The 22,817-nt window shown below is 42.0% G+C and overlaps 1 protein-coding gene across 2 annotated transcripts in view; it reads left to right on the top strand.

Moving 5' to 3' along the window:
• rara (retinoic acid receptor alpha) overlaps positions 1–22,817 on the top strand; it is a 282,413-nt gene that overhangs the window by 54,717 nt on the left and 204,879 nt on the right. Inside the window, exon 1 of one of the 2 annotated variants that reach the window (XM_008113361.3) lies at positions 1,656–1,961. The exons of the other annotated variant lie outside the window; for it this stretch is intronic. The gene's annotated coding sequence lies outside the window, so the exon portion shown is untranslated. Of the gene's footprint in view, positions 1–1,655; positions 1,962–22,817 lie in introns of those variants that run through there. 2 annotated transcript variants of the gene reach the window in all.

Here is a 22,817-nt window from a genome sequence, read left to right as displayed (position 1 = left end):
TCATTTTAGTTTGTTTTATGGCATTGAATGTTTGCCATCCTTTGTGGGAAACTGCCCTGAGTCCCCTTGGGGAGCTAGGGTGGGTTATAAATACAATTATTATTATTATCTTATTGTATGATACAGCAAACAAGATAGATATGCTGGATTTCGTTTCACAAAATCACAAGTTGAACACTTCCCAAGTGTCTAGGACTGTGTGATGTATTTTTGGATGATGCGTGCAGATCCCAGTAGGGTGGCCTTTGCAGTTGACAGATCGTAATTTTGTCAATGTCTATTGTTTCCAAATGCTGGCTGAGATCTTTTGGCACGGCACCCAGTGTGCCCATCACCACTGGGACCACCTGCACTGGTTTCTGCCAGAGTCTTTGAAGTTCAGTCTTGAGGTCGTGATAGCGGCTGAGTTTTACCTGTTGTTTTTCGTCAATGTGACTGTCACCTGGGATGGCAACATCAATGATCCAAACCTTTTTCTTTTCCACAACTGTGATGTCTGGTGTGTTGTGTTCCAGAACTTTGTCAGTCTGGATTCGGAAGTCCTACAGTATCTTTGTGTGTTCATTTTCCAGTACTTTTGCAGGTTTGTGATCCCACCAGTTCTTGACTGCTGGGAGGTGGTACTTGAGGCATAAGTTCCAATTAATCATTTGGGCCACATAGTTGTGCCTCTGTTTGTAGTCTGTCTGTGCGATTTTCTTACAGCAGCTGAGGATATAATCAATGGTTTCGTTGGTTTCCTTGCACAGTCTGCATTTTGGGTCATCAGCTGATTATTATTATTATTATTATTATTGACACAAAGTCATAGTATGGCACAGCAAACAAGATATATATGTTGGATTTCGTATTACAAAATCACAAGTCGAACACTTCCCAAGTATTTAGGACTGTGTGATGTATTTTTGGATGATGCGTGCAGATCCCACACATTTATTATTATAATTATAATTATAATTATTATATTGTTTTATTATTGTATGATACAGTAAACAAGATAGATATGCTGGATTTCGTATCACAAAATCACAATTCGAACAATTCCCAAGTGTTTAGGATTGTTGTTGTTGTTATTGTTGTTGTTATTAGGGGCCCTAGTTTTCCTGGACTGCAATGCAATCCTTTGGGATGAGAGTGACAGCCCAGAAAGTATTGTTTTTCTTAGGAAAGCATTAATTTGCTTTCCTAAGACAAGGCTGCTAGGAATGGAGGGCCCAAGTTTGCCCATGCCTGCTCTACACTATAGCATTAATGCGGTTTAAACAGCCAGGGTTCAAAACTATCACTATAGGAGGGATAATTTTGTAAGCCTTCTCTGGAAAAGAATACTGGTGCCCTCAGTAGACTACAACTCCCAGATCCCATAGCCTTGAGACATTAGCGGTTAAAGCGGTGTCAAACTGCGTTATTTCTCCCCAGCGTAGATAGATGCACACCCACTCCTTTTGACAGGCGTCAAAGGAGTTCTCTCTTTTTATTATTATGTTGATTAGCTCCGCCCCTCGGCGCCGCTATTGGCTGTAACGAAAGAGAGTGGCGGGGAAATGGGCGTGGCCGGGCCGAAGGTTCTGTCTCCTCCCCCTTTTCTCATTCTCTCTCTCGCTCTCTCCCGCCCCCTCCTCTCCGCCCCGCTCCAGTGTAAAGTTTCACCCAAAGCACATGACTGGCTTTAATGGCTGCTGAGCGCTGGGGCGCGCGCGCTGGCCAGCACAACGTTCCATTCCCTCCTCCCTTCTTTCGGGTCCGGGCGCGAGACGCCGCTTGCTTGCTCGCTCGCTCGCTCGCTCTCCCTGTGACTTTGCAAAGCTGCTGGGACCCCAGGCGAGAGATTGAGAGAGAGGGAGAGGCGTGCGTTTTGGGTTGTGTGCGTTTGTTTTCTTCTACCTTGAGTCTCTCTCTCTCTCTCTCTCGTGTGAAGGGGCGAGAGTTGTCCGTCCCTCTTCCAAAGGACCTGCGTCCAGGTAAGGCGATCAAACCCAACTCTTTCCCTTTCTTTTGCAAACTTTGCAACTTGGGGGAAGGGAAAATCCCTCTTATTTTATTGAAGTTACTTAAAGGAAGAGGAGGTTTGGAGGGGGAAAATGAGTCTCCCTCTTCGCCTGCCTGTTTTGTTTGGTTCTCGTTGGATCACATTGCAACAGCCCGTCCAGCTCTTTCCCTCTCCCTTTGCTCCTTCCTCTCTTTCCACAATTTCCCAAAGTTTCAATTCGGATTGACTTGCTTCTTGTTGTTTGGGGGCGACATCTTCCATCCTCACCTGTCTCGAAACCCAAGGAGATTTCCCCTTTCCTGCCTTGCTACAATTTGGAATGGCAGACTTAGGCAGTTGCATCTGCACTGGAAAGTTAATGCAGTTTCGGACCTCTTTGAACCGCCGTTGCTCAAACCTGCTGAATCGTCGGAGTTGTACTGCATCTACATTGTAGAATCAACGCCTCTTTTTACAGTATGGTGGGAGCTGTAGTTTGACAAGGTCTTTTAGGCTGGGTTGCTGTGAGTTTTCCGGGCTGTATGGCCATCTTCCGGAAGCATTCTCTCCTGATGTTTCGCCTACATCTATGGCAAGCATCCTCAGAGGTTGGGAGGTCTGTTGGAAACTAGGCAAGGGAGATTTATATATCTGTGCATTGTCCAGGGTGAGAGAAAGAAGTCTGTTGGAGGCAAGTGTGAATGTTGCAATTAATCACCTTGATTAGCATTGAAAAGTCTTGCAGCTTCAAGGCCTGGCTGATCCCTGCTTGGGGGAAATCCTTTAGGTTGCATTCTTACCCACCTGGAATCCAGTTTTTTCCCCATTTCCCCCCCCTGCTGTATGTATTCTACATTACCAAGTATTGTCTTTGCATGTCTTCTCATTATCAGTTTAGTTTAGTCACCTTGGCTTCCATAGAATTGCAGTTTTACAAAGGCGTTTTTTTAGCCTTCTCTGACAAAGAGTGCTGGTTGCTTCCCTCAATTGCCACTCTCAGGGTTCCATGGCTGCCAAAGTGGCACCAAACTGGATTAATTCTACAGTGTAGATGCACCTCTAGTTCAAGAAGCAGTACCAGAGAGACAAGTGTGAAAACTGTGAAATTTCCCTCCCTGTTAAGATAGATCTGACTTGTGATTTTATATGAGCGTGGAATGCAGTAATAATAAACTGTACATTATCTGTTGTATTGGGTTATGTTGCCATAATAATAATAATAACAACAACAACAACTTTATTTTGTACCCTGCTTCCATCTCCCAGAAGGATCTTGGGGCGGCTAACATGGGGCCAAGCCTAGATAATTACAATAGAACAGAACTGCTTTTATTGTCAGTAGATGTGAGCCATAATGAGAAAATTCCTTCAAAGATGGCATAAATTTGTGTAAATTGATAATGTATACCTTATGAAAATGATAATAAAAATAAAAATATTAAAATTGTCGTATATAGAAAATTTAAAAAAACAAGAGGGAAAGGGGCCCATCTTTTGGTAGGGAAGATGCAGAGAAGTAGTGATTTAATCCCAGCGTTACCTTCCTCCCCCTTTCAACCCACCCTCCTCCCCATGTGGCTTCTTAATCAAACCCAACTGTTGCTTCCAGTTCTCCGGTCCAGCTGTCACCAGGGTCTGTCCTCCTCCTCTTCCCCAACTGTCTGCTCCAAGGGTTAACTAAACCAGCTGGACAGGGAGATCTCGGATGGGTTTCTCCCCTTGTCCTACAAAACCCAGCCTCCTTCTCCTGTGCGGATCCCCCCTTTCCTTTATTCCTCTCCTCCCCACCTGTTTTGCATTTTCTGCCTCCTCTCCTCACTTTACTGAAGTCAATCTTTTGTGTGCAAATAGGAGTGGGATGGACCTGGCTGCCAAAAGAAGTGCCTTCACATTTTGGAAGGTCAGCCTTGAGTTTCCTCCCTAGCATCAAATTGGCGATGATCGGTCGTGAAGTCCCATTGAAATTGATGGAATAGGATTGTGTTGTGGGAAAATATTCTACATTGCATTATGGCAGGCATGAGCAAACTTCGTCCCTCCAGGTGTTTTGGACTTCAGCTCGCACAATTCCTAACAGCCAGTAGGCTGTTAGGAATTGTGGGAGTTGAAGTCCAAAACACCTGGAGGGCCCAAGTTTGCTCATGCCTGCATTATAGGATCAGTGTAGACTCATGTAATACAGATTGTTGCAGTTGACACTGTTGGTCCCATAACTGACTATATAATGCAACATACGACGGTGTAGATCCGGCCTGGAACATTTTACTCACCACAACCCTACTCAGAAGTAAGTTCGAACTGCATTATATGGTCATTTTGGTCCTGCATTGCCCACGGTCCCCAAGTTAGGAGCAAAATAGGTCCTGTAGGTTTGTTTTTAAGTTGTATTTATATGTCAGTCGGAACAGGGACATTTTAAAAGTGTGATTCCAGCCAAATATATATGTTGTCGAAGGCTTTCATGGCCAGAATCGCTGGGTTGTTGTGCATTTTCCGGGCTGTATGGCCATATTCCAGAAGCATTCTGGAACATGGCCATACAGCCCAAAAATGCACAACAACCCATATATATGTGTGTGTGTGTGTATGTATGTATGTATATATATATATATATATATATATATATATATATATATATAAAATTATTCTTAGCTTTGGACAGCATAGGAAATGTTTGGTTGCGTGCTGCAAGTCTCTTCTGGTTGTGAGAGAATCGGCCATCAACCAAGACGTTGCCCAGGGGACGCCCGGATGTGTTACGGTCCTGCGGGAAGGCTTCTCTCATGTCTCCCTTAAGAAATGGGGCCACAAAGTGGAGTCCACGAAATGCGAGTGTGGAGAAAAGCAAACCACAGACCACCTATTACAATGCAATCTGAGCTTTGCCATATGTAGAATGGAGGACCTTCTTATAGCAACACCAGAGGCACTCCAAGTGGCCAGCTACTGGTCAAAGGACATTTAGTATAATGCCAAGTTTTTAACTTCGTTTGTGTTTTTAAATACATTACAACTGTACCCTCGGTTTGCTTCTGACACGATAAATAAATCGCATAGGGAAGGGTGAACACCCCTGTGGTGTTTGTTTTGCTATCTATGGCCCTGTTGAGAAGATTTCACCTCACTTTCTGTCTCTGTGATAATTGGATTTTGAAAAATTTGGCTTGTTGTGGAAACAAGGATTGGCGAGAAAGCTTCAGTGGAAATATCATTCCCCCTTGATAACTCTTTCAGGAATGAATTCCCATTCTTAGGGGTAGATTTTTTTCACTTCCTGTTGTTTCACCCTCATTCTTAACTATTGAGTTGTTTGCAAGTCGGTTGTTAGTAACTCAAGGACTGTTTGTATATGGGTCTACGCTGATCAAATTGCATTATATGGCAGTGTAGCTCTGGCTCTACTGTGTGGAAGTTTCTTCTGCCGAAGCCCTTTTTTGAGTGGAAGGAGACAAAGAACTCAAAAGTATTTTGTCGAGGGGGAATCCCTTTCTCAGTCCTTTGCTTTCTGAGTTCTTTTTCTCTTCAAAGACCTTTGAATTAAAAAGGGTGATGTGTTTTCAGTGCCACATGTGTGGGTGTGGTAGGAGATCTTAGTGCTTTCTCATTGCAATTCTCATTCTGTGGACAATTGATAACAATCATTTCTATTTTATCACTTTTACTGGGCTTTCGTGATTCTCCTCCCCCGTAAAAAAAAATCCAAAATGCCATTAAAATGTCTTTGGTGATGCCAGCACCCTCATGTAGGATTACAGTATCTGTCCTTTGCAGGGGAATCTCAGAGTCAAAATACAAGACAGAGCCAGCGGCTGGCCGTCTTGCCAAGCTGCCAGCGGTTGGTCGACCCGTGGGTGGAAAAACAAGACCGTGGCTTCTCTTTCAAGAGGACGTTTCCAACTTGGTCTGTGTTTTTGCAGCGTCTGAGCAGTCTTGTGGGTGTGAAATTGGAGCCGTGCCTCTTGTATTTTGCGTGTGTGCGTGCGTGCACACTGCTCACATAGCTGGGATATCCAGTCCTCTCATGCTGTTGGACTTGGCAAAAAGGTCCGGCTGGTGATTTTTGTGCATGTCTAGAGCCGATGCCCATTAGGTTGCACGTTGGCAAGGCGATTGTGGAAATGTGTATGGAAAATCGCTTCCTGGTGCTTTTCACTTGAGATTGTGGCAGCATAGAAACCTATAGCTGATGCAGAGGGCTGCGTCATTTTTATATTTTAATCAAAGAATCTGTAGTGTGATTGGGTGCTTAGCAGTCATTGATGGAATGGTAAATCCCTCAGTAAGGAAGCTGTCGTCCCTTGAGAGGAATTCTCAGTTGGCATGACTTCAGTCGTAAGGGAGGAAAGGGAAAAGCGTGTGCAATGTTTGTACTTGTTTGCATCTCTTTTATTCCTCTTCCTTGTTTTCTTCTGGCCTGGGAACTTTGTTTAACTTGGTTATCAACTTTTAGATATTCTTGGCATTACAGAAGTCCTGAATTCAGTGAAAATAGTATTCCCTTTTCCTCCACATTCATAATGATGGCTTTGTTGTACTGGATTTTTGATAATAACAATAATAATGATAATGATAATTGTATTGTTGCTGTTTAATAATAATAATCTTTATTTATAACCCGCCCTGTCTACCCAAAGGGACTCAGTATAAAACACAGTGGCAAACATTCAATGCCAAACATAACATATATCAAATAAATAAAAAACAAACAACTTTATCTTGAAGTTGTTTCTGACATACGCTGACCCTATTATAGGATTTTCCTGCAAAGATTTGTTTGGAGAGGGGTTGATTTTGCCTTCCTTTGAGGCTGAGAGAGTGTGAGTTGTCAAAGGTCATCCAGTGGGTTTCAATGGCCAAACAGGTATTCAATACGCTGGTCTCCAGAATCATAGTCGGATGCACAAACCACTACATCACACTGGCACTAAACAATAATACATACAATTAAGGTAGCGTTTGGGGATATTAAAGTTGCTTCAAGTACATTAATTCTATATTGTACCAATATTACAGATGGAGACTGGAAGAACAGTGATTTCTCAGTTTCAGGAGTTCATGGCTCTATTGCAGTTTGAACTTGGGACTTCCCAATCTTAATGACTTGATTGTATTTGTTCTATTACTATTTTCCAGTAGTGTTTACACCAGAGGCACTCCCAAGTGGCCAGACTCTGGTCAAAGGACATTTAGTATAATGCCAAGTTTAACTTTTTTTGTGTTTTTAAATACATTATATCTGTAACCTCAATTCGCTTCTGACATGATAAATAAAATAGTAGTGTTTACAACTCGTCTCCAAGTCCTCCTTTGGCAGTTTGATCGCCTCTAGAACAGTCTGTGTTGGTAGTGCTTTTTAATCTTGTGTGGGCGTATTAGGGCAATGCTTTGAACTGAATAGTGTTTTTTTTCTAAATATACATTTCAGTGTTATTAAAGTACATATTCAATAGTTAATTCTTGCTTTAAACTGAAAGTATATAAAAAGTGTAAAACAAAACAAGTAAGAGTCGAGTGGTACGGTACATATTGTAAGAAAAACTTCATGCTCGTTTATTGGCCTCATATAACCTTCTGTCTACAAATCAAGTATCTGTTTGGCAATCTTGAGTATACCAGGCTGCCTTTTCCAGCTGAGAAACAAGTGCCTTTCAAATCATTGGGGCTTATTTCCTTATAATCCCTCTAAGGTTGTCAAAGAAACTATCTGCATTGTGACCTTGCAGGATCCAGTTGAGTTAAATGCTCTTAATTACATTATCTTTGTTTGTTCTGTGCTAAGAACAGGCAGAAAACAGAAGATGGGAGAAAACTTACAGAATTAGGTCAAATATCTGTTTCCAGAGATGGATGGTTATCAGGGTGCTCCCTGCAAAAAAGCCCCTTATGTCGATTGACTGGTGATATAATGCAATGCGTGTATTTCTATTATCAGTGATTGTGGGAGCTATAGATCTGGCATACAGAACAAGGATGTGAGACCCACAGGACTACTCATCCCTAAGAAAAGCACAGACCAATTGGTGAGTGCCTGCTTGACAGACTACCAGCCACACACAGATTGCCTTCCATTAATTTGCCCAACATCCCCGCCCTGCTTTGCAAAGGCCGCTGATCTTTATATCTTGCGGCAGTGAATTCTGCAAGTGGGTTATATCTTACGGCAGTGAATTCTGCAAGTTGGGTGAAGCAATGGTTGCCATTGTTTGCCTCCTGTTTGAAGATAATATTTGAAGAGGAGATTCCATGAAAATTAACTTTTCTCTGGACATTGGAGACCAAGGATCTTCTAGACATGAAGTAGAAATTGCTGTCTTCTGTCTGGTTTAGATGAACGGCAGGTTCATCGATTCCAAACTAAACAGTTGTGCTGGCAATGGCTTTCCAAGATCAAGGGCTCAATTTTATCCAACTTGCCAGGATCATTGGATCAGGTCTTTCCCTTTAAAATACCAGAAATAGTACCAAGGACCTTGTACATGCAGAAGTGCGAAGCAGTTGCTTCTAGTGGCTTGGTTGATATAAAGTTGGTATTTTAAATTTTAAAGAAACATTTTTACCGGAAATTACTAACCTGCGTGCTACTCCATTTGTGCACATATACGTAATTTGGCTAGTAAGTTGAATTGGGATGGCAAATAGTGTCTGAAGCAAATGTCGACCTCCAGACTCTTTCTATACTACCTCTTCATTGATATTATTTCCCTTCTAAAGATTGATGTGTAACTGTGCAAATTTTATTTTATTAGTTTACATTTGTATTTCATTTTGCTTTCAGTTAGATCAGGCATGGGCAAACTTCAGCCCTCCAGGTGTTTTGGACTACCGGCTGTTAGGAATTGTGGGAGTTGGAGACTAAAAGTTTGCCCATGCCTGAGTTAGATGATGGCAAAGGACATGTCTTTCCTCCTCCCGACATTACAACTTCATCCGAGAGCTCTTCTGGCAGAAAAATGGGGTATAAATTCTATAAATAAACATACTTACAACAATAAGTCTGAGTGAGGTTCATGGCCTAGGTTTTTCTAAGATTATGGGGACAGAAAAGGCACCCCATTTTTGCTTTAGAAGCTTTGTAAAGTTTTCCCCTCTTGTCTAGTTGCATAGCATTGAATCTGGCTTATTGCAGGTTAATAAGCAAGTGGGCTGATGACAAGCTTGTATGATAGAATTTACTCTTTCAGAGTTCTGTAGCAGGATATCAATAAAGGCACCAGATTTTTTTTCTGATCTTGGACGCTAATCAAGGCCAGCCCTGATTAAACTTGGATGAGAGACCATCAACAAATACCAGACACTGTTGGCTATATTTCAGAGGAAGGAGCTTGCTGAACCACCTCTGAGTATTCTTTGCCTTATGGGATTGCCATAAGTCTGTATGTGGGAAGGCACATACACATACATAGCAGCATGCACGTGTATGTGTGTGTGTGTGTGTGTGTGTGTGTGTGTGTGTGTGTGTATATATATATATATATATATATAAAACTTTCTCCCTCACAAGGGTAACAAAAATGTTATATGTGAAGGAATACTATTTTTAGTATATTCTTCCAATGCATGCTCAATGATTTTTTTCCCCCTTGTGATGTAACCAGGGCTAAAATTTGTAGCTCCCATTCAGAGAATGAAAAAGCGACTGCAAGCAGGTTGCTACACCCATGGGTAAACCATGTGTAATATGAATTGCTTTCCAGGCAGGAAGAGAAATGTATTAACTTGTGGACCAGGTTGCTGAAAACATTTCCCTACTATTTCTCAATGCAAGTTGCACTTATTTAATTGTGACTTTAAAAACCCTGCTGTTCCTTCACAGAGCTCAAGGGGCTGTTTTTATTCTTCTAACCTGAACGTACAATGTAGTGTATGCTAGAAGGCGTTGTGTCTCTCTCCTCATCCCTCTTCATTGATGTTGCAATAATCATGTTAGGATCTCAACCTTAATTTCCCATGTCCAAGCTCTATGATGTCCTGGCGTCTCTTTTCTCAAGAACATTCTGCTTGTAATGGTTCAAGATGGAAGGATCAGTTTCTACTCATCTCCTTTTTTGGAGTCCTCCAGATACTTTTGCATCTACAGTAGAGTCTCACATCCAGCATTCTGGATTATCCAACGCAGTCTGCCTTTTAGTAGTCAGTGTTTTTGTAGTCAATGTTTTCAATACATTGTGATATTTTGGTGCTAAATTCGTAAATACAGTAATTACTACATAGCATTACTGCGTATTTAACTACTTTTTCTGTCAAATTTGTTGTAAAACATGATGTTTTGGTGCTTAATTTGTAAAACCATAACCTAATTTGATGTTTAATAGGCTTTTTCTTAATCCCTCCTTATTATCCAACATTTTTGCTTATCCAACGTTCTGTCGGCCCATTTATGTTGGATAAGTGAGACTCTACTGTACTTTCATGTTCTGTCTAAGGGAGATTGGGATTTGTAGTCCAACACACTAAGGTGATATTAGATTAAGTAAGGCTGGCCGAGTGAATCCCATTTTAATGTCTTATGTGCAGGTACATATATATGCATTTGCCATGTGGGAATTACCAGGACATTAAATTGCATGTTATTTTACTCACGTTGCATTATGAAGGTATTATTTACTGCAGCTTGCTTCTCAGTGCCTTTGAATTCAAAACTACAGGGATATTGCAACAACAATAGTAATAATAATATTAATTTATTAATTTGTTTATTTCAATTATTTATACCCCGCCCTTCTCACCTGAGAGGACTCAGGGCAGCTTACAAGTGGCAAATGATGCCGTTACACCGTTACACAGTAAACTAAAATGTTAAAGCAGTCATAAAATACAATATACAAAGTTTAAAACAATGCAAAGTGCTTATGCCATTCATCCACCAGACCTTATACAAGAGCCTTAATTCAGACTGCGTCGAAGCCAACACATACTTATTTTTCAAACGCCTGCGTACATAGCCAGGTCTTCACTCTGCTGTTCTCTTTATGCAAGCGTCAACCTGTGTATATCATAAGAATCGCTATTTCTCTTTGAGGAATTTGCCCCTTCCATGCTGCAAGTGTGGGCAGAAATCCCTGCATGCAAATTATGAATTCAGCCCTGTGCTTTTTCATCGCATGGACTTCGTTGTGCTGCTTCTGATCTTCCCATGGGCAATTGGTCATTGGTTGCTGTGTGAGCAGAACGCTGGACTTAGATAAGCCTTTGGTCTGATCCAGCAGATCTCTTACGTTACTTCCCTCGGGGAATCTTCTGCCACGTTCCTGTCCATTTGCAGATTAGAAAGTTATCCCATGTTGTCTCAGCTGAAAAAGCACCCAGTGAGGCTGAGAAAGAAACAATGAGGCAGGCAGGAGTATGGGAGGATGGGCTATATTTTTTCCTTGAAGAGAAATTTGTAATGAGGTTTTTTTCTCTATGTTCCATCTAGATGTCTGGTTTGGCCAGGAAGGTTTATTCCTTTGGCAATCAGGAATATGTAAAAGCCATCAACTCCCTTTTCAACCTATGCTAGCTGAAGCTTTCTTCATTTACTGGTTCTGCGCTAAGGCAAATACAGTAGAGTTTCGCTTATCCAGCGTTTGCATATCCAATGTTCTGTATTATCCAACGCAGTCTACCTCCCGCCTGGATCCACAGCTGTTTTTCTAGGCAGCAACACGCAGTGGGCCAACACACCCAACAACAACACAAGTGCAGCCACACTCCCAAACAAGTGGCAGACTTGTTGCAAAACAGTTTGTTTTGGTACTTAATTTGTAAATTCATACAGCTGAGTCTTGCTTATCCAACCTTCGCTCATCCAACGTTTGTATTATTCAGCACAGTCTGCCTTTTAGTAGTAAATGTTTTGTAGTCCATGTTTTCAATACATTGCGATGTTTTGGTGCTAAATTTGTAAATACAGTAATTACTACATAACGTTAGCGTATATTGAACTCTTTTCCTATTTGTTGTAAAACATGATGTTTTGGTGCTTAATTTGTAAAATCATAACGTAATTTGACGTTTAATAGTCTTTTTCTTAGTCCCTCCTTATTATCCAACATTTTTGCTTATCCAACGTTTTGCTGGCCTGTTTATGTTGGATAAGGAAGACTCTATCAATATGAAAGTAGGGTTTTTTTTTAAGGTGGAGCATTTGTTTCCAGCTATGAGATTTCCCATTGCTCTGGAAATTTGCTTGATGCCGTCATTGCTCTTATTTAAGGACCAGGCAACTCTCTTTTAATAATCCAAGTATTTAGGCATTCCTTCGTAGCCTAACCTACTACACAGAGTTGTCGAGAGGGTAAACTGTTGATTGGTTGCTTTGAGCGGAGAAAAGGCGTGATATAATTGTAATAAATAAATCATGTCCAATTGTTTTGAAGTGTTGCCTGCTGCTTTTGCTTTGGTTGATGTGCTTTAGTTATTTTGCTTATTTTATGTGTCGTGAAGCATGATGTATACATGTTTTCAACAAACAAACAGAAGGAGGTCACCGGTCTGAGCTGCAAACATCTAATAGTATCTGAGGCCTAGTTCTCACTGAAGCGGAAAATCTACATCGGGGTTGTTCTGCTTTAGTCTGCAATTGTACAGGTCCCTACATGATGGAATGCTCTCTTGGAGGCGAGTGGAGAGTTCCCGCTACACAGGAGAGGGATTTTTCAGGGAGATGCTTGGCTTAAGCCACTCTCTAGGGCTGGCTCTGTGATTTAAGGCAGTTCTGGGGTGTGGGCACTGGCCTCCACCCAGACCACCTTCTCTTATTTTGCACTGACTTGAATTATATGTGCCACGCTGTCTGTCTGTATCCAGTAACTTAACCTCCTTTCCTTAGTGGCAATGGTGGACAGTGTCCTGTTGCTCTTGTTAAAGATAGGTCCGGCTACTTCTTTGATTTGATTCTATTATCCTTTTGCTTAGACCAGGGGTCCCCAAACTAAGGCCCGGGGGCCGGATGCGGCCCATCAAAGCCATTTATCCGGCCCCCACGGCACAAGGGCAGAAGGGGGTTGGGCTAAATGACCCAAGGGGTCTCTTCTTCTCTTAAAACCCATTATTATTATTATTATTTGAAACACAAGATGAGTCCACAGCAGACACTCTGCTGGCTGTTGTATTGGATCATACGTCGGACACTTCCCAAGTGTCTAGGACTGTGTGATGTATCGGCGAATAATGATTGCAGATCCCAGTAAGGTGGCCTTCTGCAGCTGGCAGATGGTAATTTTGTCAGCGCTGATTGTGTTTAAGTGTAGGCCAAGGTCTTTAGGCACTGCACCCAGTGTGCCGATCACCACTGGGACCACCTTGACTGGCTTGTGCCAGAGTCTTTGTAATTCAATCTTTAAATCCTCATATCGTGTCAGCTTTTCCAGTTGTTTCTCCTCAATCCTTTTGTCACCTGGGATTGCAACATCGACAGTCCATACTTTGTTTTTTAACATGGTCAGGAGTATTGTGTTCCAAAACCCTGTATTATTATTATTATTATTATTATTATTATTATTATTATTATTATTAACATTGAGGCTGGGTGGCCATCTGTCAGGAGTGCTGTGCTTGTGCTTTTGGTGCACAAAGGCAGAAGGGGATTGGACTCAATGGCCCAAAGGGTCTCTGCCAACCCTCTTTTTTATTATTATTGTTGTTATTATTATTAATTATTATTGTTCGGTGGCCAACTATAGTCCTGCCCTCCAATGGTCCGAAGGATCGTGAACTGGCCCTCTGTTTAAAAAGTTTGGGGACCCCTGGCTTAGACAGCATAATATGCTGTGCTTCTCCATCTCCCTGGGTGGATCTACATTGACCGCTGATCCCAGAGCCAGTCTGGAGTGGCGAATGCTGGATTGGCCCCAGGATGTTTAGACTGCTACATCTCCCCCGCCACTATATTGGCTGAAGGGCGTTTTTACGGTCCATTGGTACTGAGCCTGGTTTGGCGCCATTGTATGGGCACTTTTACCATCTCCCATTTTGTTCATTGTGGTGGTCATGAGGTGCGACATTATTCCTGTCGATTGTTCATTGCCTGAAGTGATGTTGGCCCAGGCGCCGGCGAGATGAGGAAGGGGAATGGGGAGAGCTCCGGCTAACTAACATCACTCCAGGCAACAACTGACCAACATTAGTAGCAAGGAGAATGGGACAGAGACAGGGAGTGCCGTCCCATGTCCCCAGGCCACCCGAGCCTGGGAAATAGAGAATGGTTGCGTAAACGTTGCTTCTGGTTCCACCTTGGAATCAGTCCAACTGTTTGTATGAGCCCAAAGTTACAGTTTGCTCTGGATTCTTGGAGAATTTGGAGCAACCTACGACTTTGGTTAATACAAAAATTGTGTTACGAACTGTTATTCAAGATTGCCATAATCCACCTTAAGAGAACTGATGTCACAACATTTCAAGAACACATTAAGGTGGCCTTGGACCAAGTTAACACGAATAAGCTGATTTTCCTGTCCTTCGGGATACGTGGTCAATGTAGATGTGCCCCCTGTCATGTTAAATTGTCTGTATGAAGCATTCATGTGTATGTGCGTGAGTGGGGATACTGGGTCAGACTTTTGTGGGGACTGGTTTAGATAGAAGTCCACTTGGCTTCAAAGACTGAGACCTGTGTAGATTCAAACGTTGTGGTATCACTTCTCTCAAGTGAATAACACTTTGTAACATTATTTTTGTCTCTGGGTTATAAATGTCATTTCCTTATTGGATCTATCATAGAAACATGGAAAAAATTTATTAAACTGCAAAATCTTTGTTTTTGCGGGGCATCCTGCAGCCCACTTTCCTATAACTTTTCAATGAATATCTGATATACAGTGTTCCCTTGCTACTTAGTGGTTCGCTTTTCGCGACCTCACTGTTTCGTGAGTTTTCAATAAATATTAATGTACACCATTTATCACGGTATTTTCACTGTTTTGCGGGTATTTGTGGCATGCAAAGGGTTTTGGAAGGGGGGAAGGGGGAAATAGAGGCGGGGGCAGGGGGCAGGTAGAGATGGGTTAGAAATTTTAAAAAAGGGCTATTTAGCTTCCATTCTTCTTCTCTGCCGGTGTACTGTATATTGTAGCTGCTAAAATAAAGTACAAATATTAAAATAATGTATAGTAAAAAAGGTAAAGGTTTCCCCTGACGTTAAGTCCAGTCGTGTCCGACTCTGGAGTTGGTGCTCATCTCCATTTCTAAGCCGAAGAGCCGGCGTTGTCCGTAGACACCTCCAAGGTCATGTGGCTGGCATGACTGCATGGAACGCTGTTACCTTCCTGCTGGAGCGGTACCTATTGATCTACTCACATTTGCATGTTTTCGAACTGCTAGGTTGGCAGAAGCTGGAGCTAACAGCGGGCGCTCACTCCGCTCTATGGATTTGAACCTGGGACCTTTCGGTCTGCAAGTTCAGCAGCTCAGCGCTTTAACACACTGAGCCACCGGAGGCTCCAAAAAATAATGTATAAATATTAAAATAAATATAGTGTCCCTACGTCGCAGATTTTCAGTTATTGCAGGTGGTTTTGGAACGTAACCCCAGCAATAAGTGAGGGCGCACTGTAGTCTTAACCAATTCAACATTGTTTGTGGGAGCCACAAAAATGAAGTATAACAACTACTTTCAAAGTAAGCACTGCACAACTGCACAACAGGAAATAACACTTTTGAACCAGGAACAGAAAATTTTCCAAATTTTGTTTCATAGTGTAATAAGACTCTTATCCAAAATGTTATTTATATATTTTCTGGAACTCTTTATTTCTCCATGTGCGAGGAACTGCCCGTTCCACAAGCAGTGAACCTCTGAGCCAGCAGATTATGTGGTTTCTTAGTACTTAGGTTACTATGGCTGCCAATTTGAGTCCTGTGTGCTGTTGGGTCACATGTTATATTACTTAAGTAGGACTCTCTGTGAGTGTGACAGATGCAGCCATTGCAAACAACCCCAGGGTAACAAAGACCAAGTTTAAGGTGCAACCCAATTGGTTTTTTATAATAGCAAGCCAAGCTGTGGTTTACTGAATTCTGGCATCTTCTTCTTGTGTCCAAAACCATCCCTGTAAATGATCCATGGTTTGTTTGCCAGTCAAACTGTGATCCATACCCATATTTTGCTATTGCCTTACCAACACAAGCTTGTTCAATCCTTGGTTTTCATGATATTTTAAAAATAAATTCTGGTTTCTCCTTTGTTTCAGGGTAGATAGCTTATTTTCCCTGAAACAGGAACAGATTGAAAGAATGCAAGAGAAAAATAAATTAGAAAGAGGATAAATAAACTGTGGCTCATTTGGTAGTCTGTGAGACAGTTCATGGCTACAGAAACATGCAGTGACTAACATAAGCCAGGGCTTAGCATGATGTGTGAACACGGCCACTGCGATGTCTGCCGTGACCACATTTAGGGCAAGCTGCCACATTCAGTTTTGATGAAGATCTAATGTATAACACAGGTCCAAGAACCTGAATGTCCACAGAGATCTGATTTTCAATTCAAGGAATTGTCATCATATTTTAACTGCAAAACTCATTAGTTGTAAAAAAAAATGCACATGCAGCATTTTCCCGATATGTCCTATTGTCTTAAAAACATTAATAGGGTACATGATGCCTATGGATTTTGCAGATTCTATATTGCGTAAGTGCAGCATTTGGATCCTCTGTAATTTTTTTTTGTTTCTGAAGGGTACAAATGTGATATATTTCACATTTTATTGCCAGTATCTTCTAAATATAATTTAACTTTTCCAGATCTATTCGAGAATTTACTGCTGAAGGTTTTTTTTTGCATTTTGCAAAGTTATTTTGTAACCTTTAGTTTCATTTCGTTTGCGGCATTTAGTTTGAGCCCCCAGTTGGCACAGGGTGAGCTCCCACTGTTAGCCCCAGCTTCTGCCAACCTAGCAGTTTGAAAGCATGCAAATGTGAATAGATCAATAGGTACTGCTCCGGCAGGAAGGTGACGACGCTCCATGCAGTCATGCCAGCCACATGATCTTGGAGGTGTCTACGGATAACGCCAAATCTTCAGCTTAGAAATGGAGGTGAACACCAACCCCACAGAGTCGGACACAACTAAATGTCAGAGGAATACTTTTCGTGGCAATGCTATGAGCCACTAATGCTGTTTCCATTTTACAGACGTAGTGACTAAGAGCCAAGCAAAGGAATGAGTTGATCAAGACTGGATGCTCAGGAGAAGTGACCTTCCAGATCCAATGAACCATATAAGGATTTAATGGTGCAAATGCCTGAGGAAGGCTGATCTCAATCCACCTTGAGTGCTTTGATGAAATGCTGCTACTGGCCATCATTACGTTGTCCTTTTGTCTGCCTTGGTTTGGTGTCTGCGATGGATGAGGTACTCCCTCTTCTCCTAAACATCTTGCTTCACCAAACTGCCTGTAAATCAGCTGAACTGGTCCTTCTTTTGCTTGACTTATTGCCAGGCTGTTTGTGTTATTACCAAGAATTCTATTGATGGCCAGTGTTCATAATCTAATTTTTTTTCTACTTCCAGTTCCACACTAATACACCATTACTAATCCTATACATTTTATATATACAGTACAACCCTATTGCAGACTTTGCATGAATATCTGAAAACATATATAAGGAAACTCTATGTGTTTTGAATGGGATGAATAATGAAGATGCCAATAAGAGGGTGTAGCTTTTAAAGGAGGTCTTACATGAATAAATGAAACTGTGGATAAGTAAAACTACATATATCATATCTGGAGCTCATTCTGTATCTACTTGGAAGTTTTTGAGTTTTTATCCATAAATTGGAGGAAACAGAGTATAATCCATGGAAGCCCATGCTATAACTGTTAGTCCTTAAGGTGACTTAGGACTCAGTAATCTTTTGCTGAGAGAGATCAACAGGATGACTCCTTTCAGAATTCTTCTTCTTCAGTTAGGTCAATGTTTTTGCTTTTTGGTTTCTTGCACATGGAGAGGCTTCTGCTACTTCTGCCCTTCTGGATCTGCCTTTGTGTTTCTGAAATGGAGCGGAAGATCTGCATTGTTCCCAATAGTTGTGCTTCGTAAGTTGGCATGGCTTTGGTGTGGTTCTTCTCGGCATCTGGCCGCATCCATCAGTGCGAAGAAAAGTGGTCTGCCTTCTTAACAATCATTGTTTAGTGTGCATATTTCAAAATTAACAGAACCACAAAGTCATTTTGATACTGTTGCTTCTAAGTCGAAGAATACATTGGTGGTAGACAGGAAGGATGGGAGCTTTAGGTCCACAGAAAGCCCAAATGTGGCTCGTAGAAGATCAGAATCAGTCTTCCTCCTCGCCTCCAAAGGCAAGTGGAGCAGGAACACCTGTTTTATCGCCAACCTCAGACAGTTCGATGGCAGCATTAGAGAAGTGCATTGTCCAAGCCATTGCAGAGACCCATAAGTAAAGGTAAAGGTTTTCCCTTGACATGAAGTCCAGTCATGTCCCACTCTGGGGGTTGGTGCTCATCTCCATTTCTAAGCCGAAGAGCCACGGTTGTCCATAGACACCTCCTAGGTCATGTGGCCAGCATGACTGCATGGAGTACTGTTATCTTCCCGTCTGAGCGGTACTTATTGATCTATTCACATTTGCATGTTTTTGAACTGCTAGGTTTGGAGAAGCTGGGGCTAACAGCGGGAGCTCACCCTGTTCCCCAGATTCAAACCACCGACCTTTCGGTCAGCAAGTTCAGCAGCTTAGTGGTTTACCCGCTGCGCCACCGAGGACTCGCAGGGACCCATATTGACTTGAAATTCTCTTCTTCTTTTTTTTTTAAGCTCTGTTGTCTTTCTCTCATTTTGTAAGCCACTTCTACTCAAAGTGGTGGTCCTTGTACAGGTCCCGGGCCAGTAGCCATCCACTGCCAATCTCTGGAGAATTTCCAGGAAGGAAAAATAAAGTTGTGGCCAATGGGTACATAATTTCTCTAGTACTTCTTCCTGGCACTTTGGGGAAAAATTGTTGATCCTACAATTTTTAGCTTGAGGAGCACTATTATAAGCCATTCCAGTCTGCTGCAGCTCCCATAGAATGAATCTTTAAGATTTTGGTGCTTTGAATCAGTGGTAACCTGCCTCTTGAATTTGGAAGTACTGCTCATCCTCTCCTTTTCTTCCCATCGTCTCCCAGGTCTAGGCTTTGAAACAATGAATTCTTCTAGCCTTCACTTTCCTCTTGTACATCATGCAATGAAGAAATTACATTTTTTTCTAGAATTCTTTGCAGAACTGGGGGCTTTTGAAGGTTTACGAACAACATTAGCCATATAAGTACTGAAAGAAATCACATCACTTCCTCTTTTTTTGTAAAACAAAAACACTCTTAACCATTAGTGTTGCTAATGTGCTTGCATGCATAAGTAAATGCAGTTTGATGGAATTGTTATGTGTCCTTGTCAATGTAGAGTGAAAGATTAGCAATGGTGCTGTTGCAGATAGAAGACAATGAGAGAAATGATTCACTCTCTCCACATACAAGTAAGTTTTCACTTAGTTCAGTTACTGATGTTTTTGATACCCTTTTCAGTGTTCCAATTTTATGTGGCTCAGTTGAGAACAAGACTAATGATCTAGATGTCGTGGTTTTTGTGGCGTATCCTGCAATCATGAGAGAGAGAGAATTGGCGGAGAAGGTTTTGTTATTTCTGTCTTGTTACAATCTGACAGTTGGAAACTCCTGCTTTAAAGGAGACGTGGTTTTTATTTATTTTATCAGTTATTCTTTGTACGTTGGACTATGGCTCTGGAGACCAGGGTTTGAATCCTCACTCAGCCATGGAGACTCCCCGGGTGACTTTGGGCAAGTCACTTTCTTTCAGTCTCAGAGAAGGCAAAAGCCCTCTTGCAAAAATAATAAAATGACAATTTTGCCTTAAGGCCACCATAAATTGGAATTGACTTGGAGGCACACAACAACAACAAATTTGTTAATTGCATTCTTATCCCACCTAATTTCCTCTAGCTATCTGACTCTTTCCCTACTTTATCCATACAACAACCTTGTTGGGGGAGAGAGAAAATCGGGGAACGTGTTACTGCCCAAGATCATCTAGTGCAGAGCTTTCCAAACTATGTGTCACAGCAGGGTATAGGTGTGTCGCTCAAATACAGTAATTCAGTTTTACCAGTAACAAGAAATTAATAAATCTTGGAAATGTATGTAATTATCTTATGAATCAGATATTTTAAAAAATATAAATGAAAGTTTTTTATGAGATATGTTGTGTTCCCATACATTCCATTATTACAATTTATGTATGTGTCCATATATCTTATAAGGGGTTGGTTTGACCTTCAGTTTGCTGGTAAAACTGTGTTGTGAAATGATGGATGTCTAAAAAGTCAGTCACCAACATGAAATGTTTAGAAAGCTCTGATCTAGTGAATTTCTCATCTGAGAAGGGACTAGGCTCTCCAAAATCCTTGGGCAACCATCTGATCACTTCTCTACACTGGCTGTATAGAAGATAGCCGGGCAGTGGGCTTTTTTTTCCCATGTCAGGAGTGACTTGAAAAACTGCAAGTTGCTTCTGGTGTGAGAAAATTGGCCATCTGCAAGTACATTGCCCTGGGGATGCCCAGATGTTTTTTGATGTTTTACCATCCTTGTGGAAGGCTTCTCTCATGTCCCCGCATGGGAAGCTGGAGCTGACAGAGCGAGCTCATCCACACTCTCGAACCAGCAACTTTTGGGTCAGCAACCCAACCTTCAAGTCAGCAGTCCTGCTGGCACAAGGGTTTAATCCATTGCGTCACCAAGGTCTCCTGGATAGTGGGCTATGAATTGGGGTTGCCTGTTATACAAGGCAGTGGGAACTTGAAAGATGGAATTGCAGAGAGTTTTGAAAGAGTTTAGTTTTTTTGTCAGCATCTGTTTTGGGAGGCCTAGTTTTTCCTCCACCAGTTGGAGGGAGAATGCGTTGTTTCTCCGAGTCTCTGGGAACAGAGACATTTGAAAATGTCCTGTGTTTGCTGGCCTGAGCCCCTCTCAGTCAAGAAAAAATGACTGGCATTGGGAACTGAGGCTGAAGGTCGGCTTCTGTGGCTTTTTGTACAGGAGGCCAGCTAAGAATAGCCGAGTCCTGACGTCATTGTCTCTTTAATGGGGGCCTTTCCCAACCCTTGGCTGGGTACCTGCCTCTGACTTCCAGGGCTGACGGACAGGGAGTGAGCTTAAAGGGCAGCTGTGTGACCAAGGGATCCCAATGGTGTCGGAAGCGTTGACTGTTGTTTCTCACAGCCTCCGTTCTAAGCCTTCCAAGGCTTTTCAGGAATTCCTTGGGTCACTCCCATCTTTTTTATGTATTGGTGCTTCAAAATACAGTAGGCTTTCCACTTTTATGGGAACTGGGGCAAAGGATCCCGCTGAAAGTATAAAAAATATAAATAAAAAGAACATTTTTAAAAATCTGAAAAAACATCTCTCTAGGTTCTCCTATGCAACTCTGTTGTCAGCATAAGCTGGAATTTGACCATAGAATTGCACTTGAAGTAAACAAATATTCTCAAGAAGATATTCTTTCTAGGTCAGTGGTTCTCAACCTGTAGATCCCCAGATGTTTTGGCCTACAACTCCCAGAAATCCCAGCCAGTTTACCAGCTGTTAGGATTTCTGGGAGTTGAAGACCAAAACATTTGGGGACCCACAGGTGGAAAACTATTGCTTTCTAAAACCCACAGTTAATACAGATATTTGACTTTTTGGTATCTCATCCGGTTTAATACTAAACTGCACAGTAACATTTCTACACTGATTTAACAGATATCTGCTTGCGTCATGCTGGTTGGGACCAAGTAGTGTATTTTTGTTTTTATTATTTTCAGTATACCACTGTGAGTGAGGGGAAGAGGGGTGTGTGGAAAGCCACAGGACTGGTTCTGGCGTAGCGGCTTGGGCATTGTGACTATACAAAGTCCCTGTGATTGGAATGGTGGGGATCATGTGGCTCTCCAGATGTTGGAGCAGAAGAACACATGATGTGCTTGTTCCTCCTCATGTCTCCTGTGGGCATTTTAGACTTCCTCAATGCTCAGGAGCATTGAGATAGTGTCCTGTTATATTTCATCCAGGATGACCAATATCATGGTTATTATATTATGTCAACGGTCTCCCTGGTTAAATTGGTGACACTGATTCATAGAAGCTAGGCCCTTTAAAAGTTCAGTTTCTGGTATTTTTATCAACTGGCATTCTGGTATTTACCAAATACCAATGTATGGAAATCTCTCATTTGTGGTGCTGGCGGCTATAGACACTATGGTGGTCCAAATAGATTGGCACTGATTGGAGCAGAATGCAGAGCAAGATCTTTATGTAGATGCTATCCACTGAAACCGCTGCGTCAACTGGGCCTTTGAACGAAAAATGAAATGAAATACAATGAAAGAGAAAAAGTGTAAGACACTGTGTATGTGTGTTTGAATATGAGGGCTATGTGGCTCAGTTCTTTAAATAGCTTGCTTCAGATCCAAAGTGGGCAAGTATAGGCCCTTCGGCTATTTTTTTTTGAACAGCTGCTCCCATAATCCACCATGTGGGCTAGGGCTGATGGGCCACATCCAGCCTTCCTTTCGGTTCTTCACGGGGTGTGGAAAAGTTTTGTTTATGGATGGGATTTCACAAAATCCCTTGGTTGGTATGGCTAGCAGCTGTGCTAGTGGTGGAATTCTGGAAACTGTGGTCCAAAAATTCAAAACTAAAAGGAATATTCCCAACCTCTATCCTTGAGCAATTTCACAACCTCTGAGGATGCCTGCCATAGATGTGGGCGAAGCGTCAGGAGAGAATACTTCTGGAACATGGCCATACAGCCCGGAAAACACACAACAATCCTGTGATTCTGGCCATGAAAGCCTTCGACAACACAAT

The sequence above is a fragment of the Anolis carolinensis genome, chromosome 6 (genome assembly GCF_035594765.1).
Source record: "Anolis carolinensis isolate JA03-04 chromosome 6, rAnoCar3.1.pri, whole genome shotgun sequence".
Taxonomy (NCBI): Eukaryota; Metazoa; Chordata; class Lepidosauria; order Squamata; family Dactyloidae; genus Anolis; species Anolis carolinensis.
This window is presented reverse-complemented; position numbering and strand designations above follow the sequence as displayed.